Source organism: Dermacentor andersoni, chromosome 3 (genome assembly GCF_023375885.2).
Source record: "Dermacentor andersoni chromosome 3, qqDerAnde1_hic_scaffold, whole genome shotgun sequence".
Taxonomy (NCBI): Eukaryota; Metazoa; Arthropoda; class Arachnida; order Ixodida; family Ixodidae; genus Dermacentor; species Dermacentor andersoni.
The window spans coordinates 81,022,336-81,042,508 of record NC_092816.1 but is presented as its reverse complement, the minus strand read 5'-3'; the positions used below and the strand labels follow the sequence as shown (position 1 = coordinate 81,042,508).

The following is a 20,173-nucleotide window of genomic DNA, read 5'->3' as shown; positions in this document are numbered from 1 at the left end:
ATACAGCGACACACCGCCGCTGCGTTTTACACTGCAAAAGACAGATGCAGTGTAGTATACTTCAAGGTTGTGTACGTGAGCGCTAGAGGAAAACTAAGTTTCTGTAAAACATATAATGTCATAGGGAAAGCATAAATGTACCAATTCACTTTTGATTTCCTGACCCTTATTCTGCATACTCTGCGCGTTGAGGTGATATAAAAAAAGGAGTTCAGAATGTAAATCAGCGCTATCTGTTAATTCAATAAAAGATTCGGCGTTCTAATAGATGGAATTGTTCACAACAAAAATATATAATGAAAATGTCACTTAGGAAGGGTTTCACACAATCTTCTGGAAGTCTTCTTTACATGAAATTCTCACAGAGATCCTTCCATAGGACCACTACACAGCTTTGTTACTATGCTCACTGGCTTCGGTCTTTGCCATCCAAAGGAGTTTCTCGTTCAAGGCAGTGAGGTTATTGAAAATCTGAATGCCGTAATTTTCTCTCCTAAGGTCGACACATCTCGCAATCCACGCAGCTTTCACAGATAGCTGAGCAAATCTTATCAATATAACCGGGGCGTTTGTCTGGCGGGGTGGCAATCTGTGCATGCGCACAACGACACAGCGGCACAGGGAAGGCAGATCGAGCTTCTTCGCAGGCCATTAATTTTCGACTGGATATCTTTTTTAGTGGCAGGAACGCCATGAATTTTTAAGTTAAGGTGGTGGCTGTATTCCTGAAGGTCGTTTAGCTCCTGGTTTAGCCTGATTTCTTGCTTGTCGTGATTTCTTTCGACAACTTCTATTGTTTAGCGAAAGCTTCCAATTTCTATGCCGTGGGTTTCACTGATATTTAGAAGCTTGTCTTGCGTACCCGACATATGCTGACCGACTTGCTATATCACACCACATGGGCGTGCCCCAACGTGAAGGCGGCCCCGCAAATACCCAACCCCACACCCGAACAGTGGGAGGCCGTGCTGACTAGTTCGGACCCTCGTAACCAGCAGCAACTGGTGCGGCGGGCCCGGGAGACAGCAAGAGCCGCAGGAGCCCTGGACTAAGGGCGCCTCCCGCACAAGCAGAACGACACCTGCTTGTCCTATCTTTTTAATAAATGTTTCTCCTCCTCCTCCTGAACGAATTGCTCAATGCTGGTCACACTTTTGATGCCGAAAGGTCTTCAACCTCAACGACCAGATCAGCTAGCCTCTCGTTCATTTCTGTCAGATGTCTGCTCCGGTTTTTAGACAAGACCGACTGATAAGTGGTATGGGTCTTACAGGCTGGCGGCATGCGACAGGTCTGACATTTTTTAGTTTCCTTAGCTTCCTCGCTTGCCTTTTTCTGGGTCTGTTCACTTATTCCAAAGTATTCTCCAACGTGATAGCATTGATGAGATTCAGCGCATGTAATGAAATCTTCCCCTTCAGAGTCACATTTATTGCAAGTCTCACTATTTAAAACAGCCGTCATCTTCAAGAAATCTACACACTGTAAACACTGTAAAGGGCAGCAGTAGCAGCGAAAATGGCGGCAAGACGGCCGTAGTGACGTTTACAGCAAAATAATAATAAAAAAAAACAACTTGCACAAAGCCAGAAATATAGTCAAGCGATGCACGTAGGACCATCCGCGGCCACTCCTGCCCGATCCTGGTACCAGGATTTAAGCCGCCTGCACCACATTGCAAAATGTTGTTCAGGGGCTCACTCGATGCACGTCTTGCGTCTTCTAATAGTGAACTGCTACTGACGGCATTCCGGACCAGGCCCCCTTCATGTACACTAGGTATACATAAAAATACTTGCCCTAAGCCCTCTCATCCTCTCTGTACCTCTACCACGTAGCCGGCTTCCCACACTCCAGACGCTTCACACTTTATCACGCTTCATGCTTACATAATAAATGTTCATAATCACCCAGCTGCAGAAGTACGTACTTACGCGCAACATCAACACTGTAGAGGACTGTGAATAATTCAGTTTCAAAATGAAATGGAAGTGATATTGTCGATTCTGATTTCCCGTGCCACTTTATTTATTACGTTCTTGTCGAAGAATTCATGGTAGTTTAGGAAAGCACTTTCCGCTGCTGCCATTGCGGCCAGTGCCCCAGTCATGAGTTACACATTGGCACCCGTTAGGACAGCCGAACTCTAAACCTTGATTGGTGACACCACACTGCAAAAAAGAAGTGGAAAACGGACAATAAAAGTGTAATAGTTTGAATTCTTTACCAAGACATTTAGGCCAATCAAATCGTGAGGCATTAACATCGCAACAAAGAAACTATAATTGATCATTACATTACATGATATATTAGTGTTACATTATGTGTCATTATGTAGTATCATATTTATGTATTATGTATTACAGACTGAGTGTACTGCAATAATGTTGTTGTTCTTTTCTTTTTTTTTTCCTTTTTTACTACATTGATGTAATACAGAGTGACACGCTGAGTGTTGTGCAATATCGTGGTCTGGGCGGGGATTGGCGCATTATCAGGCATTCATTTGCCTTTTCGCCACCCCTTCGCGCAGTACCACTGGATATGTATGCTGAACTGATGATGAAATAAACTGGTCATTCATGCAATCTCGTGCTCGGTGGCTGTTGGTATGCTATGATCATTGTTCCCGTTATAGAATATGTTAGCTGCCAAAAGCATTTGGGCATTCTGTGTAATATTTTGCCTCCCGTTAAAACAATAAAAGTCTTGGCAAACCCAAGAAAATTTGGCACATATTTCATCGCCATAAACACTATCATTTCAAGAGCGACGTTTATATGGAGGTAATAGGCGATACTGCCTCGTGATACATATTAAATGCCAACGCATAATCAGGAGAAAGAAATTTACACGCAGCAACGCACTAGCTTCCATTTCTTGGTACGTTCTTAAGCATGACTACAGTGCTTTTGAAAGGAAGCACCACTTTAACAGAAGTGCTCTTGTCCTCTCCCCTCTCCCCCATCAAATAAGCTATTTCTTCGCATAAGTTATATGGAGTTCGCGATCAAGTACAAATGAATGAATAATCGCTTTTGAAAAATGTCCTAAACCGTTTACTCCTTGTGCTGCAATTATACAGTGAAAAAAAATTTCGAGGACGCGTAAGTTTCACATCTAAGAGTGGAACGCGATGGCATTCAAACATGCGTGACTGGTTCTCACGCTTCCAGGCAACGGCAGCTTAAACGTAACCGTAGAGTTTACCAGAAAAGGCTGGCGGCAAAATATGCGCACGAAGGCTAGCTTCCTGGTAGAAATGTGGTCTCTTGTGCGGGCCGATCTTCTGTGATAAGTTATCATTCGCATTTGTGCTATTTCAGTCTCAGAATAGTTAGCATAAAAGACATGAACCATTTGTGTTTTGTTTCATGAGGTTTACTTGTGCGCTGCTATTCTCAAAATTATGAAGAATAACTTCGCAAAGAACGACAAACTAGGTATGAGCAACTTTAGTCACAGAACAAAACCTTCAGTGCTGTATAAAATATGCGTAATTCGGGATGGCTTTCTCGGCCGCGGCCGCCGGGGCCGGTGTCTAGTGTTCGTATTGTCTTTTTTTCAAATAAACCTATTTTAAACACGCCGACACCAGATTTACTGCAATACGGGGCACTTATGCTGTCTCATTAAAAAAATTTCCCAGACAGCTCTCTTTGCTCTAGAAGAGAAAAACTCCTCATACTTAACAAATATTATAAATTGAAGGCGTTGAAAAATGCATGCACGCACTAAGAAATTTTCTCGCTAAAACTGAGGCTACATGGAAAACAACAAATACTTTATAGAAATTGTTCCATGACCTTCAATAATAGTACTGATGATTGCGAATTTGTGTGCTGAAGTCGGCAGTTTATATGTATGAGCGACGGTAGTACGGAAATAAGCATCTGCATAACGAGTGGTGCCGCAGTCACTGTAGTGTCTATAACACAAACTTTAATAATACAGCAACACAGTGCCGTGCTACTTAATGAACAAATCGTCTTGTTTGGTGAACAAGCCCGTATTGCTTTTCCAGGCTGCTACGCATGCCCTTTGAAGCATTCGATAATCTAGCCAGGATTAGAGTACTCGGGCACAAGGAACACCTTGGGTGAGGCGAATACAGCCTGGCATGTTGTGGCGACGTGCTTCCTGATGAATTCAAGGCAGCAAGTAACCTGCTGCCTTGAAGCAACAGGTTACCTGGCCTGACTCGTAACCTTTGCTGCAGTTCATCCGGTTTAGACTGGTGGTCATGGTTCCAGGAGTCAGGCGTTGTACTACAGTGTCACTTGCCTAGGCCATCGACGCGTGTGGAAAAAGGGTAGCTGGCCCATCCTACCAAGGCCTCACACGGAGGCTTAGCGGTCTGACGCGGTAATCTGTGTCCACATCGCGAGAGTAGCTTCTTGATGAGGAGTTTGAGCACGTGAAGATTAGGAAACAAGAAATCACAGAAACCTGTGTAGAATGCCCTCCCTCCCGTTCCTGCCTTCCCCCTGGTGTTTCGCGCATGGCGGACGACTGCGCGCTTCCTCTCCTATTTCCTCGTTCGCGCCCACGAGCTTGAGCCGCGGTCATCGACTGACCCTTACAAGCTTTCACTCGCACATGCAACATACGGAACGCGGCGACGGTGCTATCACCTTTAGAGTATATGCGGAACATCACGGTGACGCCGACGGAAAAAATTCGCCTAGAGTGTCCATACAATAAACTTCCCCACAACCGCTTCTACTGCGATTCTTACTCATACTAGCGAAGCAATACGAATTTCGGAGTCGAGCGCATGGATTACTGACCCATCATGTAGCAGTTGTGATGGAAAATTAGTACAAGATTATGCGCTCCACACAGACTCTGAGAGCAGTGGCATCTGTCCATAAATTTTTGAGGCCGGAACGAGTACTAGTACTGTGGATGGAGATGATTACATTATGCACGTCGTTCACACAAATTTTGGACGAGCTATTTCTAATCATGCTCGTGAAAACTTTTTTGATCAGCAAATCTTTGTCACCACCAGCGTTTCTCTTCAACGCCCATGCTGCGCATATTTGGCGTCTCCACCACCTCCCTATACTCTGCCTCTAGCGAATCGTTATGTAAACTGCACCGAAGGTAGATTCCGTCTACTCACGCAGCTATCCATAGAATTTCAACCTACTGTGGCTAGGTGACATCAATATCGGGCTGACCTATCTGGCGCGTACAATCAACTTCTCCACGTGAGTTTTATAATATATAGAAAGGCATTTGATTTAGCAGAGATACCAACAGTCTTAGAGACATTGCGCAATCAAGGAGTGCATTAGGCATACCTTAATATCTCGCGCGAGATCTGCAAAGATTGCACAGCTACTTTCGTTGTCCACAAGAAAAGACGAAAGTTGCCTATTAAGAAAGAGGTCAGGCTAGAATGCACAATGCTAAGAAGTATTCAAGTTATTATACTGGGAACGCTTAGTAGTGTGGATCACGAGCGAATATCTCAGCAACATTTTTTGCAGATGGCTTGTGTCCTGTTCAGCAGCCCTGGGGGCGCTTACAACAAATGACTGATGACTTTAACCGAGAAAGCGTAAGAATGGAGTTGAAGATGAATATGCAGAAGACAAAGATAGTGTTCAATAACATGGCAAGCGAACAAGAATTCGGGATTGCCAGTCAGCCTCTAGTGTCTGTGAATGAGTACGTTTATGTAGGTCAATTATTGACAGGAGACCCTGATCGTGAGAAAAAATTTACAAAATGATAAAGGTGGGTCGGGGTGCATACGGCAGGCATTGCCAAATACTGACTGGGAGCTTACCACTGCCGTTGCAAAGAAAACTGTACAACTATTGCATTTTGCCCGTCCTAACATATGAGCCAGAAACTGGGATGTTAACAAAGAAGCTCGGAAAAAGTTAAATACCACGCAAAGAGCAATGTAACGAAAAATGTTAGCCGCAACAATGAAAGACAGGAAGGGAGCAGTGTGGATCAGAGAACAAACGGGTACAGCCGATATTTTAGTTGACATTATGTTGGACAGGCCGTGTAATGCTTAGGGTAGATAACCGTTGCACCGTTAGAGTTGCAGAATCGGTGTCAACTGAGAAGGGAAGTGAAGTCGAGGACAGCAGGCAATTAAGTGGGTTATGCAATTGGGAAATTTGACTGCGCAAGTTAGAGAAAGACAGGAAGAATGGGAAAATAAAATAGGCTGATAGTGATGATCGCTGACGTAAAACTAAAAACAATGTTTTTGTGCTAGCAGTGAAATAAGATCGGAGTTCAGGAGCTTCGAAAATTTTTCATGCAATCCGGAACAGCTTACACTTTCTGAAGGAATGGGCTGAGCCAAAAACTGCACTGTAAACAAACATGATGGAGCGGTGCATTTTGGATTTCCTGTTGCGTTCCATGGAATGTGGACGGAAAAAAATTCTAATGGCCGGGGCCATTTCGACAGCATTCGTTGTGCTTCAGGTTAGAGCGCTTCTGCTCATAAACGGACGTCAAAATAGCCTCCCTCCAGCAATGTGGCACCTTTGAATCCAGAACTTCGTCTGCACTGATCGAAATTTGGTGAATTTGGTGTCTCAAGGCCGTCTGAAGATGCTTCGACCACAACAAATTATTGGCGCTATTGCCCACGTGGCGATCAATACGTTGCAACCAATAGGCATGAACGTTTCATAGGGAGCTTTAGAATCTATTCGCTATGCTAAATTTCAATTTTAGTAGTTTTTTCCTGCTCCCTCTCTTGCTATGTTTTTCTTTCATATAATTTCCATTTCCGTACCTTTTTTTGCAGAAGCACTGTTTTCATCTGCACTGTTTTTTATCTCTTTAAGAGACAATATAGCCCACCAGACACGACCACGAGCGAAGCAGGTAAGGGAAGGGTGCTGTACAAACTGCCGTTGACTCGTCGGCTGACACATGGCCGTGTCACCGGTCTTGTACACCAGCGCTCTTTTATTCTAAATTCTACACCCTCTCTGCCAACAAACGTTCGGTCATTGCAGCATCAACCTACCTTACCGCTCGCCCCTGTAGAAGAACCCTACTTATTTATATTGTGCCGAGGAAAGCATATGTCACCTTGAATAAGGCAGCTCCACTTGTCGAAACGTTGGCCCCCGCTTTTACCTCGTTCTAGTTTTGCTCATCGTTTGGAATTTGCATATCTCGCCTTCCCCGTGTTTTTCCCAGTGTACTACATGTCAAACAATTTTATTCGCAATTACTCCTCGCGGTTGATATAGAAAAGGTTGAAGTTACCTCCCTGTATTCAATACGTCATAACTTCTGTCTGTGCAAACTTTTGTAAATGTCTAGCTAGACGCTTCTGTGTAAAGTCAGCTGCAACATTGTGGATTTGCTGCCACGTCGCTACGAAAAATGTTGCCAAAGCTGTCCCAAATATTAGTGATTTTAGCCGGCATTCAGAGTACCCTCTCATAAGGGACAAAACAGGCATACAACCGTATATAACTGTGCTCTGAATCTAAAACTTCGTCGACCATGATGGCAGCAACAGCAGCGTTCCACATATAGGACGCTAGGCAGATTGGATGTGGTTTCGGTAGACTATAATAATGGGTGTGCCGGACGTCCTATCAAGAAGAATTAATGTAATCCGGAATTATCGTCTGTCACATAAACTGTTTTGTTTCTTTTTGTTGGGACGGGAGAAATTCTCCGATCAGGCGTTTGCAAACAAAGTTTCCCAAAGTTTTAACATAAATTTTAACTAAATTGACATTTGTTATCAGGTGCCTTGCCCTGTCGGTATTATACCACTTGAATACTACGTTGCGACAGGAACTGACGAGGAAAGCAGCATGGACAAGCCATGGGCACGAACTATTCGCGGAGCAGCGCTTTCGTGGCTGACACAGTGGGCACAGGTTTCGATTGCAGTCTTAATGACAAGGCCACAACGAAGCTATCAGGAAAATGTCAATAAATTTGCCGGAAATAAGTGTAAGCATAACTTGAACACGTTTTAGTTCTACGACACGTGAATTTGTGAAGAAGCGACCCTGAGTTGAATGGATAAATCTAAAGCACGTTTCACAGATGAAGAGGTCACCTTTATTTCACATAACACAAACTACAACGCACAGTAAGATAATCGATGCCTAGACCATGGGCGCCAATTACTTGTGGTACCGAGCGCAAGTCCCCTCCCAAAATTTTCAGATAGGGGGGGCACAGCACCCCCCCCCCCCCCCCCAGCGATTGCAAAGTCTACTCTCCCCCTAATGTGTTCTTACTAGAGTTATACATATGAGGTTTGCTTTGAGTTGCCTCTACCTTTTTACTTAACATTTTATTGTTACTAAAAGCTTACTGCATCAACTCCAGAGAGTACGTGCACAGCTTTAAATTCATACTTTCGCTTTCAAAATCAAAATCAAAAGAACGTTTATTATTTACAAAGGTAGTACATATTGGGTTGTATATACCGAAGGAGGTCCCATAACTCAAGGCTGAAAGGAGAGCTATTGTGAGGGGCCTGAATAGAAGTGGGTAAGCAACAGTGATTATACATTAGCAAGGACTAGTAAGCACAACTATTGAGCATAATTCACATACAACAACACAGTACTATTAAACATGAGAATAATTAACTCAGCCTTTTATTAGGAACATGATAAGTTTTTAAAAAAAAAGTTAGTTATTTCATAAGCCTTGTTGAGAGTATGGCAATTGTGGTCTCTTTGAACCTGTGCGCAAAAGTTCTTAATGGAGCTTTCATAGCCAATTACTTGCCAAATTTGATTACGCCAGAGCGAGCTGGGCAGTAACGTGACTTCCTTCTAATGTATCCCATTATTATTCATCTTACTGGCATGTAAAATCTATTCAGTACGTTAATAGGTCCTTTACCCGCTGGTGGCGATTGAGTTATTCCCAAATGCTTAAAAAACACCAGTTTTTATACTTCCATTATAGTGACAAAAATCTTTCAGCAGCTAGTGGAAGATGGTGCTCTCAATGAAGATTGGAAGATGAGGAAGGTGACTCTACCTGAAGAAGCAGTTAGAAAACACTTCTTATCTAATTATGTGCTCATTTCACTCATCAGCATCCCATGAAAATTAGTGGGACATATTTTTTTTTTAAACCTTGTTAAATTTCACGACTCACTCATTTTTCCTCAAGCTGACAATATAGTTTCGAAAACATATTCATATTAAATATTGTCAGCTCAGCTCCATATTATTTTACTTTATTATCAACTATAATTTCGGCTATCCCCGTTTGCTGTCTGATTCATACCACTCTCTTCCTGTCTCTTAATATTACGGCTTTCATTTTACGCAGTAATGTTCGAACACATTATGATCGTAGGATCATCAGCCGTATAAATTGCGATAATTATGCGCTTACTGGTTAAATCACAAAGCATATATAGTGTCAGGAGCCCACAGGCAAAATTTATTTATTTATTTATTTATTTATTTATTTATTTATTTATTTATTTATTTATTTATTTATTTATTGTACCCTCGAGGCATACAAGCATTATAGAGGGGAGGGGTCAATCATTCAACATAAAATGATGAGATATCCATGGTTGACCGCAATCAGTGGCTGTCATAACGCTGGTCTTAAGAGCGACAGCAGCGGGAAGAAAAAAGTTTGTGCCGCTATAGCTTCACCGCGCCTTCTAAATTTGTTATTATGTCACGTCCGAGAGAGGGTGCATGGAAGACGCAACACATAAAGGTGCCAGTCATCTCGTCTCGCCCGTAACGTTGACAACTACCGCAGATTACCTCTAAAATATGGCGCAAGGACCGCGCATGCGTTCAGCCACGTGGACAACCATGCCCAGCTACTTCCGGGGTATAAAAGGGGGCCTGCACTCTCCTTCTCTATCGCGCTCTTCATCATATGACCACTAACAATGACCGCTATAGAAGACGGTGCGCATCACACCGTCATAATTCTTGGTTCGCCTATGCATACTTTGCTCTCCCCCTTAGCATGTTGTTAGATGCACGTCTTGTCATTCTACCACAATCCTTCATGTAGTGTTTTTGGGCCCTGAAAGTATTTAAATAATTAAATAAATACGGCGCGCAAGGCATTAGGCAGTTTTAGTTACACGTACGTAGAGGCTTTGCGTACGTAGAGCTTTTACGTGTGAGCAGTGCGCATGCGTAGAACTTAGCGGGCGCGCGCGCGTCTCACGGACGTACGTAAGATTCAATTCTTTGCGTGCGTTTCTTGCGCACGTAGACAGCTTTGCGCGGGAGTTCCGCAAGATCACGAACAAGCGATAGCGGGCCGCGCGCGCGCAGACGGCTCGCATCGAAACACGGCGACAGGATTGAATTGGCTACCGCCGTGTTCAAATTTCCCGATAGATGGAGCTACGGGGTCCCTCTTGGCGTGAGTCGCGTACGTGTAGCTAAAAGCGTTTCAGATGGCGTGCACGTAAGGTACATAGGCCTTTCACGTTTGCGTACGTGAAGCCTCTACGTACGTTTAACTAAAGCTGTCTATTATCTTATCGCACATTGACGTGATACGGAAGCCCAAGCTGAAGATTACGATGACAGCGGAAATCTGCCTTTAGTTTCCATTTATAATTGCTATGGCTGTAAAAGATGATTTGAATTCAAAGTAAAACACTTTTCGCATAACCAATAAGAAGGAGAGTAATACTGGGCAAAGTGGAACCTCGTTATGACACTCTCGCAGCGCCAGAATAACTTCTTCGGCGAGTAGCGCTCGTCTTTCCTTTCCTCTCGTTCCTCTCGCTGCTATCTCTCATTTTTGAGTTCTTGCGCATCTAAGATTATGTACTGCAGGGCTGCTAAAGCCGCCGCGCTGCTATATCGCTACAGCAAAAATATTTTAGTTATTGATTGTTCCAAATTATCTACGCTCATATAACAATAATGATAAAAGTTCAAGCACATTTTATAATATCCAAAGGACGGTCGCTGACTTAAATCACGGATGGCGTGGTACAGGCAAATCGCTCCTACGAAACTTGAGGATAACTTACAAGTTGTCCACATTGAGCTTGAGATGAGCATTGACTTCTGTAAAATACAGAGAATATACGAACTCATTCACTGTGTACGAAAGAAGTTATTCATTCCGTACTCACTGGTGGTAACCGGGCCTTCGAATCAAGCGCATAAATATCAAGCAGTGATGTCAGAAAGCGCATTTAAATTTATAGAGCAGTATGGCCAGTGGTTTACTTAAAGACAAATGCCATAAACTTTATTGTTAGTGCCATTTCGTCAAACAATCCAAATGAACCAATATGTTAAGGCAACCTGCTTGATTTAGAAGGCACAATTGTTGCAAAATGTCTAGTATTATCCAATGCCTGCATTATGGTTTTCAATATTTCCACAAAGGGCATGGTAATGAATTCGTTTATTATTCGCTCTCTAAGGAGCTACAAGTTAAAGCACGTTAACAACAAACTAAACTAGCCACGCGCCGCAAATAAGATAGTATAGGCTTTACATATTTACCTGTATCACGCAGCGCAGCTTGCACGCTAGTGAGTCTTTTCTGCAGTAATGGTCAACCTGCCAAATAGCTCAGGTTTGACCTATATAAAGCTAAATTTGAACGCAAAAAATTTTGAAATTCTATGACGGAAAATATTTTCCTTAGCAGCCGGACGCACATGTTGCCAGTTAGCTCATGCCGTGCCAAGTTTCCCATTTTTCCGCTATTTTTCGTACTGACTTATCTGCAGTACAAGACTGGACAGAACGGTTATGAGGTACCCGGGCTGTAAAACTGGTTGATATGGGTATTATGAGACACAAGCATGTTTACGATGTGACATCTGGTATGACAACCGAAATAAAATTTATGTACACCTGCTGCATTTTGAGGGCTCTGAGAATTAGATTACAACGTCGTTGGCACCGGTGACGCTTCTCGCAAACACTACAACTTTTATTGACATATAGGCCATAATTTGGAAGTAAAAAACGATAGAGTTATTTCTAAGTGAAAGTAACACATTATATAGCTAAAATATGTAAACTTGCTAAATGCCTTTACGGAAATTAAATATTACCTCAGAATCTTTTCTACTGAAGATACATTTAAAATTATGTGAAACATTTACTTTTCTGTAGATATTCAACTCTTCGGATAGCCGACTCTTTGGTGCTTATTAAAAGTCACGCGTTCGTCGGTAATTATTACTTGTACATTTCAAACGATAAAAAATTAGAAGAAATAAACGCCTTCTCTCACACATGCTACAGTTTCACAAGTGTGAGCGAGCATTTGAATCATGCACCTGATGCCCCAACTAAAACGCCAGCTTTGAAGCCTGTAAGATACCAAGAGCGATTGAACATCTATCCTAACGCTATAATACTATTTAGTGAAGTAGCTCGTTCATCTACAGCGTTATTGACCACATTAGCTTCGTCCAAGGCAAAAAGAAAGCCAGACCCAGAAAGGCAATTACAAATACCTCAGAAGCTCAAAAGAAGCCAAACAAGGGTGGTGCACAGGATTAGCATTAGTGTCGCACTCACCAAGCGTCATAGACACCTCGTAGGTTTCACTGATAGTAGTCCAAATTGTGAATACCATTAGGTGCCAGAAACACTTGATCACACAGTTTCCGTTTGTCCCGCGTGCACGCAAGAATGACAGCAACTGTTCTGATTCCTTGCAAAGGTCGAACAGAGGCCACTATCCGACGAGTTCGTTTTGGGTCCTTGGCATACCGCAAACTCAGCAGCCTAGATTGCAAGGGCCGTTATAGCCTTTCTACAAGCCACTGAGCGATGCCACAACGTTGTGAACTTGTATATACACACCACCTCTCACATCATCTTCATTCATCATCCCTTTTCCTCCCGTCCCTTTCCCCCACTGTAGGGTAGCAGGCCAGAAAAGGTATAGCTCAGGCTGACATCGCTACCTTTCTGTAAATAAATGTGTCTCTCATCAAAAAGCCTCAAGCGCCTATGAATGACACTTTTTCTCGATATCATTTGAGCGACAATGTCTCCTAGGAGGCTTAACATCATGGCTGCGTCATATTCACTATTGATTGATGACAGCATAATTAAAATAAAACGACGCAGAAGAAAAGATGTCGATGGAATGATTTATGTGCTATGAAGACAATAAGATGACGACGAGTGTATGACGACGACTGTCAATGACAACTACATGATGAGAATGGGTGGACAAGGACTGTTTGACGACGATAGCCTGAGGTGGAATGACGACGGCTGTTCAACGGCAATGACGGGATGATGGTGGAGTGTAAATGACGGCGTTAAGACGATGACACATTTAGAGCAGCATGACGACATCTCTGGACGCACGTACCAAGTGGCGTATGCTAATGAAAGCAGTAGACTGCATCATCTCTTGGATTGACCCGTAAATGTAGAAGGTGCGGACGGCGCAAAAAGTTAAGAAATACTAAGGCTCCAAAGTAAAGAAGGGGGGCGGGGGCTGACAGATGTAGCAGCACACGTGGTACAAATGTTATAAACAGGGACAAGGTGCCTAATAAGACTTGCCAACGTATCAATAGCAGGACCTATATAGGTCAAATGCGTACTCGCCATCAACGGCAGGTTAGCTTTAACGGGTTAGTGGAGGGACTTCACGTGCGGTCGTTGTCCGTGGTGGCTGGCTGTAAAGGGAGAGACTGAAAAAAGAAATGAGCGATGTCGTTTGATGGCTCTAGGCCTGGTTTCTGAAACGACGGGACAAGAGAGGGAGAGTGGGGAGGCGGCAGGAAAAGAATGAGAAAGAGAAGGACATAGCACGGTGGGGTGTTGGGGAAACCAGAGGTTAGAGAACATTGAGAGATGTAGTAGGCGGCGTGCGTTTGTTGTTTTAGAAGAGCCGGTCAGTCGGTCAGTGTGCGAAGACAAAAATACATGAGTTGAAAGACTGACTTGAGTAGCGTAGTTGCAATGCGTTGGGTAATTTTAAACATGTTAAGACGGGGACACGGAGTATGGGGCCTATAGATATGGTAGTTGGAATGCAGTGGCTTGGTCTTTCAAGGGACGTTAGCCGCAGCAGTGTGGCGTAGGAGTCATCGTGGCGACATAAAGAAGTGGCGTGACCCTGTGGGGATGAGGTGCCGAAAAAGGTATCCTGGCAACTGGGACATTGGAATGCGCCTGTGTGGGTCAATGAAAGAAAAAGCAAGTAAAAAAACTAAATACCAGGAGGAAAATAATGGAAGAACAAAGAGGAGGGTGACAACAGAAAAGCGGGAGGTGCCAGGGGCAGCTGTCCGATCCCGTCCGTGTCTCCGTCTTAACACCTTAAACATCACTGGAATTCTGCTACGCTACTCAAGTCATTCTTTCAACTCATGTCCTTTTGTTACTCGCACACTGACCGGCCGACCGGCTCTTCTAAATCTACAAACACACGCCACCCACGACACCTCTGAATTTCCGTAAAACTTCTTTAGGAGAGAGTTCTTACATGTCCAGTAAAAGAGAATAGCACAAACCAGGGCGACCACAACAAGTGACAGGGACACACACAGCGTGTGTGTCCCTCACACGTTTTTCGGTCGTCCTAGTTAGCGCTATTCTCTTTTACTGGACAACTCTGAAAGCTCCCTAACCTCTCTCTCCCTCAACAACCCATCGTCTGATGTCCTTCTCTTTCTCTAATGTTTCTCTGCCGCCTTCCCGCATTCTCGCTCTGGTCCCATCGTTTCAGAAACCACATCTAAAGCCTTCAAACTAAACCGCTGATGTTGGTTTCAGTCTCTCCCGGCAACAGCCACACATGACATCACTTCATCAACCTGTCATAACTGCATGCCGTGGATGACGAAGCCTCGTTTGACAAAGATAGGTCCTCCTATCGAAATTTTGGCCAGCCTTGCGGAGGCACCTTGTGCCTACTTACAACATTTATATCACGTGTCCTCTAAATGAAAACTTAGCCTAATATACTGATTTTAAAAAGTGACGGGACAGCTTTAGCCTGTGATACCAATAACGATCGCTGGCATTACCAGCTCACCGAATGCGTCGGAGCACTTCCAACCTCAGTAAAAGCTCCGCCATAGAGCAACTTTGCAAATGAATCTTTACAAAGTCGTACGTGCTAGTTCACATAGAGCTTAGTTCCGCTTTCACAAACAACTAGAATGCGTAGAGGCTTATTGATTTCAAAGAGTACTTACAGCAAGGTGAACGAAATTGCAAGGAAAAGAAAAATCACAGCCTTTGTTGTTTTCATTGCAGTGTGACCAGTGGCTCTTATGGCAAAGGTGGGATAGAGCACAAGTAAATGCCGAAGCTTATATATATATCCGCAGCTTCAGTACATTTATGAGTCTTTTTTATTGAACGCTTTGAATGACATACACAACAATGTCCCGGCTATATACTGTTCTAGCTTTGTTATAAATGGACCGGTGCGAATATGTTTTGAAACTACAGCAGTAATATTCTTCTTGTCTCTTCTGGACAATGCAAAAACCTCGCCATGAATCCATCTTGCAAAAGCAGAATTGAATCAACGAAGCATGACTGATCCACTGTACTCTTTAACTAGACAGGTGTGCCTAAAGGACTGCTCATGTTAATAATGTCAAGACAATTTTTCAAGCAATGCCAACGCAAATGAAAAAAAAAAGTCTTATTGAACAATTTATTACGCTGGTATCGCAGCAACAGTCTGTACACAAGGGGGTCTGCTAGTCTTGCCTGAATATAAAGTTCAAAGCTTTCATACATGTTAGCCCTTTTGCAAGCACGATATTGCTGGACACTTTAGGCAGTAGCAATATTTGTCACAACGCAAGGTACCAACCACTATACGATCACTTTTATTATATTTATCTGTCATAGCATAGCATAAATGATATATATATATATATATATATATATATATATATATGATATTACCAGTCATAGCACTCGTAGTACAGCCCTCTGGACCGTTCTCTCTCCGAAAGTAGTGATATTAGGGTTATTATAATTAGACAAAGGCATTTCGCTCTTGTGAGCAGCAGTCCTTGGGATAGTTACTCGGGCTAGCTTCCCACGCTAAGCGTGCTGCGCTCGGCTCGCACCTGTTTAAGCTTTTTCTAATCTCTAGAGCCGCTAGCATCCGCTCGATTTGAACTAAACGATATCCGCGCAACTTTGGGCGATCGGAACGCACGTGATCTGTGCCCGGCAGGCTGAGAGGGGAGCTTCGAACCGGCCACGGAGCTCCATGTCTCAGTAAGGTGCCTGGTGTAGTCTCGTGCGGACGCCATCCTCTCGGTAAGCGCGGAGATTATCCTATATTCCCTCATCTTTTAAAATGTTCAATATTCAGAAGCATTTCTCTCGGAAACCACACTTAGTTCAAGGGAATTTTTCATGTCTCAGTAATTTCTCTGGCTGTATTCGAGTGCTGATTGCCATGTTATCTGTTGATAACGTAACGTTTTCTCCAGTCAAAATTTATTACGGCCGTTTTTCGTATGCGTACCATGGCCACGCACGTTTATATCTCCTTCCGTTCCTGTAACGCGGGTGTGCTTTAGAACCACGGCGCTGCAATTACGCTTCAGTATTTTCCTTTTCCTTTCTTTTTTCCCCTCACTTATACTCGCTCTCTTAACTACTACACGCAGAAACAAATGAACAGCGCTCGCACTCGATCCCATAAATTAAATATATATATATATATATATATACATATATATATATATATATATATAGAAAATTATCAGTCATAGCACTCGTAGTACAGTCCTCTGGGCCGCTCTCTCATTGAAAGTAGTCATATTAGGGTTATTAGTATGAGACAAAGGCATTTCGCTCTCGTGAGCAGCAGTCCTTGGTATAGTTACTCGGGCTAGCTTCCCACGCTAAGCGTGCCACGCTCGGCTCGCACCTGCTTAAGCTTTTCTTAATCTCTAGAGCCACTCGAGTTCCCTCTCATCGACGGGCAGACATTTTTTTCCAAGAAAGTATGCCTTCCATCGCGGACAACATCTGTCTCTTACTACGTAAGTACGAGGCTCTGGACAGGAGCTATGCCGCTTCAATGTAACCTGGGGCCTGACGGACCAACCGGCTGAGCTATTTCTCTGGGCAACATCCAAGGGTCACGAGTTCAAATCCGCTGTTCTCTTCCTTCTTTTCCTTATTTCCTTTTTTATCTCTTTTGTTCTAGTCTATCACTAAAAATTATTATTGATGGCCACTCATGTGCAGATCGTAAACTACCAGGTCTCTCCAGTTGAGTGCCATCTGTGCGGCTACACAGAGATCAGACTGGTCGACCCTGACTGATAGAAGAAGGCACCACTGTAGGTTAAATGAGACGTACAGCTCCTGCGGTGGCGAAGAGGTAGAGTTTCCGCCTCGCGTACAAGAGGACCGTAGTTCGAATCCCTGTGCCACTCAATTTTCTATCGCATAAAAAAAAGAAAAATATAGGCGGGTGGATAAAATTGCATAAACAGGCCAGGAGTGCGGCCTGATCCCGGAGCCCAGAACCGGTAACGCACTCCCTCGCCAGAGCAGGATCGGCCACCCTGGTGCAGTGCTTGGCCACAACCTCCTATCTGAATACAACAATCAAACCCCGGCCCTCAATCCCCAGCAGTCGCGAAGCAACTGACCACGGCGGCGGTCAGACCTGTGACGCAGCAGAGGGTACTAAGAATCCCTGGCTCCGGAGAGGCCGCCATTGGAATCTGAACCTGGCAACGTTTAACGTTAGAACGTTATCTAGTGAGGCGAGTCTAGCAGTGTTATTGGAGGAATTAGAGGGTAGTAAATGGGATATAATAGGGCTCAGTGAGGTTAGGAGGACAAAAGAAGCATATACAGTGCTAAAAATCAGGCACGTCCTGTGTTGCCGGGGCTTAGCGCAGAGACGAGAACTAGGAGTCGGATTCCTGATTAATAAGGATATAGCTGGTAATATACAGGAATTCTATAGCATTAACAAGAGGGTGGCAGGTCTTGTTGTGAAACTTAATATGAGGTACAAATTGAAGGTCGTACAGATCAGCGCCCCTATATCCACTCAAGATAACCAGGAAGTCAAAAGCTTCTATGAAGACGTGGAATCGGCGATGGGTAAAGTCAAAACAAAATACATTATACTGATGGGCGACTTCAATGCCAGGGTAGGCAAGAAGCAGGCTGGAGACAAGTCAGTGGAGGAATATGGCATAGGTTCTAGGAATAGCAGGGGAGAGCTATTAGTAGAGTTTGCAGAACTGAATAATATGCGGATAATGAATACCTTCTTCCGCAAGCGGGATAGCCGAAAGTGGACGTGGAGGAGCCCGAATGGCGAGACTAGAAATGAAATTGAGTTCATACCATGCGCTAACCCTGGCATCATACGAGCTGTGGACGTGCTCGGCAAGTTGCGCTGCAGTTACCATAGGATGGAAAGAACTCGAATTAGCCTAGACTTGAGGAGGGAACGGAAGAAACTGGTACATAAGAAGCCAATCAATGAGTTATCGGTAAAGGGGAAACTAGAGGAACTCCGGATCAAGCTACAGAACAGGTATTCGGCTTTAACCCAGGAAGAGGACCATAGTGTTGAAGCAATGAACGACAATCTTATGGGCATCATTAAGGAGTGTGCAATAGAAGTCGGTGGCAACTCCGTTAGACATGAAACCAGTACGCTATCGCAGGAGACGAAAGATCTGATCAAGAAAGGCCAATGTATGAAAGGATCTAACCCTACAGTTAGAATACAACTGGCAGAACTTTCTAACTTAATCAACAAGCGTAAGACAGCTGACATACGGAACTATAATATGCATAGAATTGAACATGCTCTCAGGAACGGAGGAAGCCTAAAAGCAGTGAAGAAGAAACTAGGAATAGGCAAGAATCAGATGTTTGCGTTAAGAAACCAAAGCCGGCAATATCATTACTAATATGGATGAGATAGTTCAAGTGGCTGAGGAGTTCTATAGAGTTTTATGCAGTACCAGTAGTACCCACGATGATATTGTGAGTGAGAATAACCTAGAAGAATTTCAAATCCCACAAGTAACGCCGGAAGAAGTAACGAACGCCTTGGGAGCTATGCTAAGGGGGAAGGCAGCTGGGGAGGATCAGGTAACAGCAGATTTGTTGAAGGATGGTGGGCACATTGTTCTAGAAATACTGGTCACCCGGTATTCACAATTCCTCATTACCTCTTGCGTACAGGAATCTTGGAAGGACGCTAACATAATCCTAATCCATAAGAAAGGGGACGCCAAAGACTTGAAAAATTATAGACCGATCAGCTTACTGTGCGTTGCCTACAAAGTATTTACTAAGGTAATCGCAAATAGAATCAGGAACACCTTAGACTGAATCAAAGGAGCAGGCAGGATTCCATAAAGGGTACTTAACAATCGACCATATTCACACTATCAATCAGGTGATAGAGAAATGTGCGGAATATAACCAACCCTTATATATAGCTTTCATTGATTACGAGTAAGCGTTTGACTCTGTCGAAACCTCAGCACTCATGGAGAAATTTACGAATCAGGGTGTAGACGAGCCATATGTAAAAATACTGAAAGATATCTATAGCGGCTCCACAGCCACCGTAGTCCTCCATAAAGAAAGCAACAAAATTTCAATAAAGAAAGGTGTCAGGCAGGGAGATACGATCTCTCCAATGCTATTCACAGCGTGTTTACAGGAGGTATTCAGAGACCTGGATTGGGAAGAATTGGGGATAAAAGTTAGTGGAGAGTAACTTGCGATTCGCTGATGATATTGCCTTGCTTAGTAACTCAGGGGAGCAATTGCAATGCATGCTGACTGACCTGGAGAGGCAAAGCAGAAGAGTGGGTCTAAAAATGAATCTGCAGAAAACTAAAGTAATGTTTAAAATTATCGGAAGAGAACAGCAGTTTACGATAGGTAGCGAGGCACTGGAAGTGGTAAGGGAAAACATCTACTTAGGACAGGTAGTGACTGCGGATCCGGATCATGAGATTGAAATAATCAGAAGAATAAGAATTGGCTGGGGTGCGTTTGTCAGGCATTCTCAAATCCTGAACAGCAGGTTGCCACTATCCCTCAAGAGAAAAGTATATAACAGCGGTGTCTTACCAGTACTCACGTATGGGGTAGAAACCTGGAGGCTTACGAAAAGGGTTCTGCCTAAATTGAGGATGACGCAACGAGCTATGGAAAGAAGAATG

The 20,173-nt window shown here is 43.7% G+C and overlaps 1 long non-coding RNA gene across 1 annotated transcript; it reads right to left on the bottom strand.

Annotated features, from left to right (window-relative positions):
• Positions 1-2,004: 2,004 nt before the first annotated feature.
• Positions 2,005-15,288, bottom strand: LOC126544265 (uncharacterized). The gene is made up of 3 exons (XR_007602109.3): positions 15,173-15,288; positions 11,009-11,045; positions 2,005-2,171 (listed from the first exon to the last, which is right to left on the bottom strand). It is a non-coding gene; the product is annotated as an uncharacterized lncRNA (long non-coding RNA).
• Between the last annotated feature and the right edge of the window lie 4,885 nt (positions 15,289-20,173).